We start from the raw sequence: 11,022 nt of genomic DNA, 5'->3' as shown, positions 1-11,022 counted from the left end.
AAAAATTAGAAAATATCCGGACCAAGCTGCACCAAACAAGTAACAAATATGATATGAAAATCAATTTTAGTAAAACAAAACTAATGGTAATAGGAAGAAAAATGGAAGCAATCCAAATGAAAATGGGAAATAATACTATAGAATAAGTAAAGCAGTTCAATTACCTAGAATCAATGATCACTGAAGATCTAGACTATTTCGAAACCATCAAACACAAAATTAATAATGGATGGATAACAATAGGCAGACTACAAAAAAAAAATGAAACAATAAAAGATTAAGCAAAGAACTCAAATTAAAGATATATAAAACAATGATAATTCCCACAGTACTCTATGGCTCAGAATGCTGGATCTTAAGAAAAAAAGAAACGGATAAACTCAATGCTTTTCAAATGAAATGCCTAAGAAAAATCAATAGAACAAAATGGACAAAAAGAAAAAAATAATGAAAAAGTCAGAGAAGAACTAAAGAAACAATAATTACAGAAATAAAAAAAGAGCAACTAAGCTGGACACGTTTCTAGAATGAACGCAGAAAGACTACCAAACATATTATTAAATGGTAGAATTGAAGGAGATCCCAGCAGAGAAAGACCAAGAAAGAAATGGATTGACAACATTAAAGAAAGCACCCGCTTGAACTCCATAATAGAACTTCATTAAAACATAGTAGACAGAAATAAATGGCAAAAATTCTTCTTTGAAGAACTCAACCAGCCATGAGCGGAAGAGAAGGAGAAGAAGAATACGAATACACCTATTTAAGTTAAATATGGTTTAATTAATTATAGAAGAAAGAATTAATTGGTATTTATTTAGAAGGAGGAGAATCAATCGACCGTGAGATGCGGTGATTGATTTTCAATCCAATACCCTTGGAGGGTAATGGATTGAAAATCCATTACCCTCCAAGCAATGCTGTAGCCAATGAAGTTCTAACTGAGGCTCGGCTACTGCTGTTACCCTCCTGCCATGATCAGAGCTTTAATAGCTCAATAACACCTTATCCCTACACTGTCCTCTACAGATAACGGGGAATATGAAAAGCATTCTTGCTTCGCCCCTTTAAGCCAGTCCTTATAAGGACTATAAGGATGGTATTTATTTATTTATTTAGGCACCCTGACCGTGTGGTGGCCGGGATATACTCCCACTGTAGCCCATGTATGTCGTACGAGGCGACTAAAATGGGTACCCAGGGAGGGTAATGGATGGCAATGCCGTAGCCAATGAAGTTCTAACTAAGGCTAGGATATTGCTGTTACCCTCCTGCCATGATCAGAGCTTTACTAGCTCAATAACACCTTATCCTTACACTGTCCTCTACAGATAACGGGGAATATGAGTATTCTTGCTTCGCCCGTCTAGCAAAAGAAAAAAAAAAAAACTCATATGATATTTATCTTTATCCATGGTTTGATGATTTATTCAAATAGTAACAGTTGAAAACTCGTAAATAAGGTTGTCAGCTTATTCTAAAATAATAGAAATAACACAAAAGAAGAATAACACAAGAACAGTGACTACTTTTCTTATTCATCATCATGCACAAAATACTAAAATTTGATGTTTACAACAATAGCGTTACCATAGCAACAGTTTTCGAAATTGAGACTTGAGTAAATGCATGGCAAATAACGACATTACAAACTATTTCTTTTAGGAAAATATAGCCGTGGCAATAAAAGCCGTGCACTCATGCTAAAATAATTGTAGAAAAATCATTATATGTTAATACTCTCTCAACGATAGGACAGTTAGCGAATTTAAAGAAAGCACTTCTGAAGAAATTCTAGCATGAACTCTTAAATAATTTAGCAGAGTAAAAATAAGATTTTTTTTTTTTTTTCCGGACAGTAAACGCAAGATTAAGGAAGCAACTGTCACACACATAAATCTGAACATTATGGTAATAGACTTCGTTTTCGGTGTGCTCTTAGAGTGATTCCGAATTTATAATTCAGAAAGGCAAACAGTTTTGTCTGCAATTTTAGTGACACAGTCGTAAGGGTTAATGGGACAATATTTTATATATAAAAAGAACACTACATGCCGATTAGTAAGTGGATTAGATGAAAAAAATTTCTCGGGGAATTAAAAGAAAACAAATAGAAAATTTATTTAAAAAAATGACGATAGAATAAAGTTTAAAATAAACAAGAAAGAATAACTTTTGGGATTTGCTACAGAAAATTATTACTAGAAAAACAGTTATGAGAAAATAAAACGAGGCATTAGAGTGGCAAATTTATTAAGCGATGTATAATAAATAGCACGCATGCGCACTTGATACTATTCATGCTCCTTCACATTTACTGGCGAGTGCAATTACAATGGTCGTTCATAAACAGATTTAAAAGATTAGGATTATTGGTGCAAAGAGATTACAGACAAAGATATTGCTTTTGATTATGGGAGAATTCGTTTAAAAAGTTAGCACTTCGGAAAGTGCTAACTTTTTAAACGAATTTCCATGGAAACTATTTACCGATACTGAATACATTTACAATCAAATACTGTACTTATTAACATTACTCGATTAACATTATTTATTAGCATTACTTTCAGTAAATATCTTATTACGCCGGTAATTGGGTATTCTTAAAGATAATAAAGCACACGTAATATTACTCTAGTGTTAATTATGACAATGTAACCCACATTTTGAATTGCGGTAAGTAAAGCCAAAATCTGTTCGAAAGCTAATATTATATTCGTTAATTTAAGGCAAATTCACTTGCTTTGTTATCACGAAATTGGCTATTCTCAACCTCTAATTCGGAACTAATGTTATAAATAGCAGTTTATTTTTATTAGAAAGAATAATGTAACCTATATTTTAGTATTAGTCGTAGTCTACTATACTATTTAAATTAAATTATTTTTTTCTTCGAAAATTCTGAAAATGTGATACACACCTTGAGATATTCTAAATAATCGTCTTATAACAAGTAATTAGCAGAAATCTATGTGGAAATGCTATGGGGTGAATGAGAAAAGTCCTTTTTAGGATTTCCAGAGTAACAAATGGCAATGCTGTAGCCAATGAAGTTTTAACTGAGGCTCAGCTATTGCCGTTACCCAGTCATGACTGGAGCTTTTTAGCTCCATGATACCCCATCCACACAGATTTTCTTCATTCAGATGACGGGATAAAGAGTCAAGGACTCAGTCCATCGCCCAGTTCTTATAAGAACTATGTGGAAATGACTTAAGAGGATCCCGTTTGGATTTAATTGATCTCGCTCCGTTCGGTGGTGGCCGTTTTCAAGTTGTCGTTCGAAATGTACAAACGAGAGATAAACTACTCGGAGGATTTGAATATAAAGGGAAAACAATAGTCCCATTCCATTTCTGGTAGGAAGCATCACCAAAGTACTGAGAATCTCCAGATTCCATTCGGAATATATCGAAACTGATATAAAAATTATTCACGAAATATTCGGTAAATGGGGCGTTGGACGTAATGTAGAAGTCCTAAATGATATAGAAAACCCGGAATGGAAGTCGGGCGAGGTCATTATCTCGCTCGAGATGAAAACGTCCGTTCCCAACTTCATTATTATTGGATCCGCCAGAGTAATGATTAACTACTCTGGAGTAAAAAAACAGTGTTTCAGATGTGGTGCCCTCACTCACCTTGAGGCAGACTGTCCTAGAGTTAAGTGCAAAAATGCCTCAAAGCAGGCCACAATCAAGAAAAATGTGAGGCAGCTTGTGAAATGCGGGGTCATTGACCACAAAGTGACACATGCCCATCAAGAACCCTGGCAGAGAGGATGGGAGGTGCAATCGCAACTGCACCAAGCAATGGAAATGGCACAGCACAGGAAGCTTCTCCACCTTTAAAGGCCACTCCTGATGCTACAGAAAGCCACCCCTCCACCTCTAAGACAACCAAGAAAAACCGTAAGGGAAAAAAAAAATTCCACAACAGAAACGAGCAGTAAAAACCACACAGAAGAAACAGTCGATATAACTACAGTAGAAGAAAGAGAAGCTACAAATACTAATATTGATATAGATATAGCCAAGGAAGAAGAAAAGATGGAGGCAGACACCAACACTTCCAAGCGGCCATTAAGCCCACAAGAAGAAGAGTTGATAACACCAAAAACAGCTAAAGTATCTGAGACCGCCCACCCAGAAGTCCCTCATGCAAAAGCAGGGGAGACGCTAAGCCATCTTATTAGAGGTATCCCTGGGGTGGCGGATAAATTCAAAGAAGCGATGGCAAAATTAGGAGAACTTGAACTCCTCCTTACAGGGAAGCATGGATCTGATGTTGTCAGTGCAAAATGGGGTGACCTTTTCGTTGATGACATCAGCAAAATTAGCCCTGATCAAGTAGAGGCAGCTATGGATTTAGATGAGGGGGCAGTTTCGGCGTTTTTTATAGCTCTCTGCAAACTGGACATGGCCAAGGGAAGTGAAGTGGCCAAGGGATTATTAACAGCCCACAACAAAAGAAAGACACAGTAACCACCTTGTGGGTTTTCTGTACACAGCTTCACTGGTTTTTAGCTCCCACAGGTGGGGGAGGACCTGAGAACCCGAGCGGCGAAGGCTTACAGCGAGGCGGTGCAGTTCCTTGTGAGCTGCATCACTCGGGCCAGATCCTTCCTCCACCTCTAAATTTAGTTTTCCATTCCTTTGGCTTTCTCGATACTTATGTTACACTTTCTGTTTGTTACGTGTTTTCCTTTTCAGGATTTTTCCTTTTTCTAAAGTGAAAAATCAACGACCGTTTTAGAAACGCCCCTGGGGGGCATACAGCTAAAACAGGTCAACTGAGGCCTCTTTTACCCACTCTACCACTATGCACTCTATCTTTATTTCCTCTCCTGCTATCTGCTGACTCTCAGCCTATCTTACTCTACAGGCCAATGATGAAGTTTGTTGAACTCACAAATTATATTTTATTTTATATTATACTGCTATGGAGAAAAATGATGTGCAATACAGAAGAATTTCGTAACTTGGGGAGCGCGTAATTCGCTCAAATTGTTGGTTCGAATTCTATCTTTGGTGTGGATATTAGTATTATCTGTAGGCGGGAGATAAACTTCGCTCCACTTACTGGAAGTCTGAAATGGTTTGAAAAAAATCCTATGTTTGGTCTCTTTTTGAACTATATAAAAATTATTATAATTACGGCTATTTTGCCTTCTTCAGTTTAGGAGTGCCCCTGTTTAAATGTCATTGGCTATTCTCACGGATTCTTAGGGCATTGTAGATGTAAATTTACCATAAAGTATATAAAATTATGTATAAAAATAAAAATATGAAGTAAATACCAATATCTCTCTAATTTTATTTTTATGTTCTCACGTTTAGCAATGACATTATTTATTATCTGCAGCCATTCAGAAAGTCAACAGCATAGTTGTGTAATATGATCAGTCGAATCTGTCTGCTGATAAGCTGATTTATGTTACGGGAAAACAAAATCTTAAGTTTTCAAGATGGAAACATTCTCTCTTTTCTTTGAAACGCTGAAAAAAATTGTCTAACAGCAATATTTCTTCGGAACGGTACCTAGATTCAGATCGGTCCTAGGATTTGAAGTTATCTTTACCCAGGCAAGTGATGCATAGCCGAGGCACGAAGTGTGCATTGAAATAACTCGGTGTGCGTGTGTGTGAGAGCGCGCGCATGTTTTTGTGTAGACATACACACATTATACCGGCGAGAAGTAGTTGAACAGTTTTATGGTTGTATCACTAGAAAATCTAAGGAAGAACCCACATTTCAATGCAATTTTCGAAGCGATAAAAATAACATATGAAAAAAAAAAAAAATCACTATTTTTTTTTTTTTTTTTGCCACGATGTGTATATTTTATATTATAACATATACATAACTTCAAAGAATTAAAGTCAAAACCTTTTAGACCATGAAGATACTAGCCAAAAATACTTGGTTTCAGTTCGACCGTTTTTCTGGTAGTGTTACTTTATCATTATTATTATTCTTACTTGTGCATTAATGGAGTCTCTGGTCTTATGTGACAGACAGACACTGCTACGCCTTGGGTTGTTGGTCTTAGAACCATTAGCGAAACATAATTTTGACAAAGATACCCCAAGAAGGCTGCTGTAGAAAGAACTCTTCCGTATGTACTTCTGTACAAACACAAAATAGACTTCCATTATGATCCTTAACCCTAGTTTGAAAATTCCAAAAAATAAAAACGAAATAAATTACTTCGATTTCAAGTTGAACTGTTACTATAAACTTGAAACAATTGGAAGGGAGGATGCATTATCTACAAAGCATTTTGCATTTTTCATATAACGGGATGCGATGTAAATTGATGCACGTAGCGGGGGAGGGTTTCATCTAGAATATATCATTCGGTAAATGTCAACAATAGCTTGTACCAGACATACCTCATAATGCGAGACCATTTTGCAGTATTTTCCTGCCAACAAATGCATCACTCACCGCCAAACCAGCCGAGCTGATTTATTAGTATTCCCAAAAGTCGGATTTCTCACTCAATATTTTCCCGTTCACAGGAAATAATATCAAATAAATACTTATTGAAATATAGAGACAAAAATGGAAGATATTATGGATCCATCCATATTTTATAGAAAATACAGAAAGAAACTTAAAATCTTTCAGACTATTTGTGAAAGTATCAAGTTCTTCACCGATGACGAAGGTTAGGTTCTCATAAGCTCTGCAGTAAATTTGGAATCTTTTAAGTTTCTTTCTATATTTGGCTATAAATACAACCAATCTTTAATCATCTCAAGGAGCATCTTCTTAGATGTACCAAAATTTTTGAGACCTTTAATAATCTCCAGTACACGATCAAATATAAGAGAACGGAACTAACGCCTAAATGGATGCTTGCGATTATAGAAATGTCTTCGTTGCCGAAGTTGTTTACAATGATTTCAATACACGGAGTTACTTCGCACACTATAGTGCAGCAAGGGGTGATTAATATCTCCTTTGTTTGTTCACGTGACTAAATGGATGCATTTCTGTTGCTTTGGCAAAACAGCAAGGAATTTGAAACAAGCAAAATAGCTTATGTCTAGTCGTGTAAACACTTATGTTCTCGTTGAAAGTTTTTCACTTGGTTATATCATGAATTAAAGATACCAAGAAATTATATACTTGGTTTAATCCATTATCCAAGTGTAAGCAAACACAGTTTGTGCCCGAAGTATCTTTCAGGACTGGAGCAACTCGCAAGGAGATGTGCTTTGCATTATGGAATACTAAGGCAAGTGATGAGAAGTCATACCACCTTTACCACGAGTTTGCTTGTTTGTTTGCTTGCACTTTGTAATATAATTTCTTGGTATCTTTAATTTATATCTTTAATTAACTTATGTTCTCGGTTTATCTTCAAAGAGCGAAATAGGCATGGTAGATCTGCGCTTGCTATTTAAACCTTCTACATTGGAGTCCGACATGCGTTACAAATAATGCGAACCTTGTTCAGATCCATGTAGACAATATCTGAATGCGCTGAAGCTCTAGTTAGCTAAAAATATAAGAAAAAAGGTGAATTTGTTACTGTCATTTTACTGTCAGTACTGTCAACGGCTTCAGATTGCCAATTACTTCTTTCCCCAAAGATTCGGGACCTCATTTCCTGTAGCTGCTAACACTACTTGCTAATACATCATCATTCCCCAATGATAATGTGCTAGCAAGTAGGCAGAGCTCTTTTAGCTCTTACTTTTTGAAGATAGGTAGGCAGCCAATTTCCACTCTTCAACCTCCATTGATAGTGAACTGAATCTATCGATAAAATACGACTTTCAAGGGAGAGATAACGGCAGACAAATGCCGCCATCTTGTGATCTTAAAACCTCTATTACCGTCTGAAACAGTGTGAATTCTACGGCGGATTTTTTACGCTGCGAGGTTAAAAAAGTCAACTTATAGGAAAAAGAAAAAACCCTATTTGCCTATGTTAAAGATCAACTAACTGTGGAATAGACCGGAGAAAAGATAAGAAAAAAATTCCTGTAGTCAGCGACTAGAACAGAACTCTTGTCACGATCTTTCTTCTTCTTTGGCCGATTTAGTGCTGTGTAAGCAAACACCATTTCCACAGGGCGACTAAAAATTGAGCCATCAAACGTGGCCCTATTACTCCAACTCCTTACGTCAGTTTTAATGTATGTGAGATGATCAAATATGTTGCACGGAAGAGCTAGATGCTAATCCTGTATTTGTAACCATTTGTTCTCTCTCTCTCTGTTCGCTGTGAACACGAAGTACAGTTAGCACGTGACTTCCTGCCGAGCGCTTCCTGTTGAGCAATCACCTGTCATGTTTCATAGTGTTAGCTTTCAAAGTTTCTTTCAAGAAAACAACAAAAGTTGGTGTGAGGAATGTGTTAGAAAGTTGTTGTATGTGAAAATCTTGTGTAACTCCTAGAATCCAGCAAACTGATTAAATTTACTGTCTTCCCCCCATTTCTGACAGACGGGGAGGGGGATAATACCTACATAGTACTTTTTTTTTTTTTTTTTTACCAAATTACGATTTTGAATCACTTTTAGTGAAGTAGGAAAGTTTTAAATTAGGGCTGAAATTTTATTATTATTATTATTGGCAAACTATGTACACGATTATTTGTTTACTAAATTCTATTTACAAAAATAATAATAATAATAATAATAAATAAATAAAATTAATCTGTTTGTACTTGGTCATATAATTTTTAAGAACCATTCTCTAATGCGAGGATGGTACTTCCACATTAACTGCATTCAAATGATGTAACTCACCGCACACCTGTTGACTGGAACATCACTCCGGATGCTTTGCTCTGAAGCCATCTCGTCAATATGAATCTAAAAATAAAGAAAAATTCATGGTATAAAAGGTTATATCCAATTATTGCATTTCCTATGCCAGGCTTGGCTAGAGAATAGAATAAAAAATATAATATACAATAAAATAATTGTGTAAAGAGATTTATATTTTACTATTGATGAGGTTCTTACTTTCAGGATGTAGTACGTTTTTTTTTTTTTTTTTTTTTTTTTTAACGTAGCTCTAATTAATAAAGATAAATAAAATATTGAAAATGATTCCAGTAAATGAACACGAAAATAGCTTTCTGCTGTCCGGTTGGTTAGAATTTTATTGGCGCATGCGCATCTCACAACATGTTTAGTGTCTAACTTTCAAGCGGTACTTCGAGTGGAAATCACTTCAGCCTAAATGAGGGTGAACAGAAAAATCTTGTTACTTGAATCAATTTCGTCAGATCAGAGTAGGGATTACGAATCCCTACTGTGATCCCATTACGAATCCCTAAAGTTATCCGGTTTCATACAGAGGTAGAAGGAATGTTAAATGCGAGGAAACGCAAACCAACCTATTTAGGGTTGAGAATTTAGGTAGATTGATGAACAACGGGATGAACATAGTGATGTTCATCCCGTTGCCATAGTGATGAAAATCACTATGACAACCTACATGGCTGAACTGTTGGTATTTTGGGATGGTTTTTCTCCTGATATTCCAGGAGAAAAAAAAAAACAAAAAAAGTTTTTTTTTGTTTTTTTTTTAAACACAAAACTATGAATACGATCTAGAAAGGTTTTTTTTAACTCACTGAGGTTAAATGCCCGCCACCCTTGATGGACTTAAGTATCTCCTGGAGGACTGCTGATATAATAATTATCAACAAGAAGAAATAAAACTTAAGACAATAAATAAATAAATGCGATCACCAGTGACAATTTCATTTTGATTTTTCTGTCAGAATCTTTCAATTATGATGCGCTGGAAATATTCCATTAAGTATTGGATGGGGGGGGGAGAAAGAATTTTTTTTTTTTTTTCGTGTAGCACGGTCTTCTTTTTACAGTAGTTTTAAATCCAGTCCGCCCGTGAAGTATGCAATGATATTCCACATGGCTGATAGATAAATAGAAGAAGCCTTTAAACTATCTCCGACAGATCTGAAAGACGCAATCAAAACTAGGTACTCACTATGTTTACTTGAGAATTAGAGGGTGGTATTTCACACGACGCCGTACAATTACTGCGATACGCTGAAGGAGTGGAGAAAATAAAAGCTCCACCTTCTTCGCTGTCACTACATACATTTTCCATTAATAATAACCCCCAGTCGCTTCGCTCGGCTGGCTCTACGAAGTGCAGTTCTTATTACTGTCGTACTGAGTTTACTTTGCTCCTTGGAGGAACAGCACATTTCTTTACAGGGCGATGAGAAACAGCGGCATTGCAATAAAGCGTCCTGTACACGATCGTCTAAGATATCTGTTGGCCTCTCGGAGGATGTAGTTGCTGAGAAGTAACAAATATTCAACATAAATAGCTCTTTTGATCGCCACTTGTTACCATCATTCGGCCTCAAACCTGTGTAATTTAGTTGCCAGTATGATATCGTACGGTGACGTCATCCAACTCTACAGCTTAAGTTCGATATACCGAAATATCTATTGTCTACGTAATAAATTATATAATCTATAGACATCCTGGAAACTGCAGGTTAGGATAGGTTACGTAATCGATAGACGTCCTGTCAATTCCAGATTAAGGATAGGACTATTTAATTCTGAAATTTTATTTATTTTTTCAGATAGATAAGAAAAACATTATCATTCCTACAAGCAGACGATCGGTTTGATGTTAAAAATTTAGTCTAAGCAGATGATCAATTTTAATTTCATCGTAAAAATATTTTTCGCAGACGATCAATTTAATTTCAATGTTGAAAATTTACGCAGACGATCGATTTATCATTGTTGAAATATTTCTCGCAGACGATCATTTTTAATATCATTGTTGAACATTTTTTTTCGCGGTTGATTTTAATTTTATTGTTGAAAATTTGCAGAATTTAATGATCTAAGCAGACGATGGGTTTTATTTTTATTTGTACAAAATTTATATCCTGTATTTACGAAAGAAATTACATTATTTTACACACACTTTTTTTTATTTTATTTAACTTCTCTAGTACGAGCAGTTAACACTACTAAAAATAGATACGAGTGCTTACAGC

The sequence above is a fragment of the Typopeltis vanoorti genome, chromosome 11 (genome assembly GCF_054136105.1).
Source record: "Typopeltis vanoorti isolate ZY-2024b chromosome 11, IOZ_Tvanoo_1.0, whole genome shotgun sequence".
NCBI lineage: Eukaryota > Metazoa > Arthropoda > Arachnida > Uropygi > Thelyphonidae > Typopeltis > Typopeltis vanoorti.
This window is presented reverse-complemented; position numbering follows the sequence as displayed.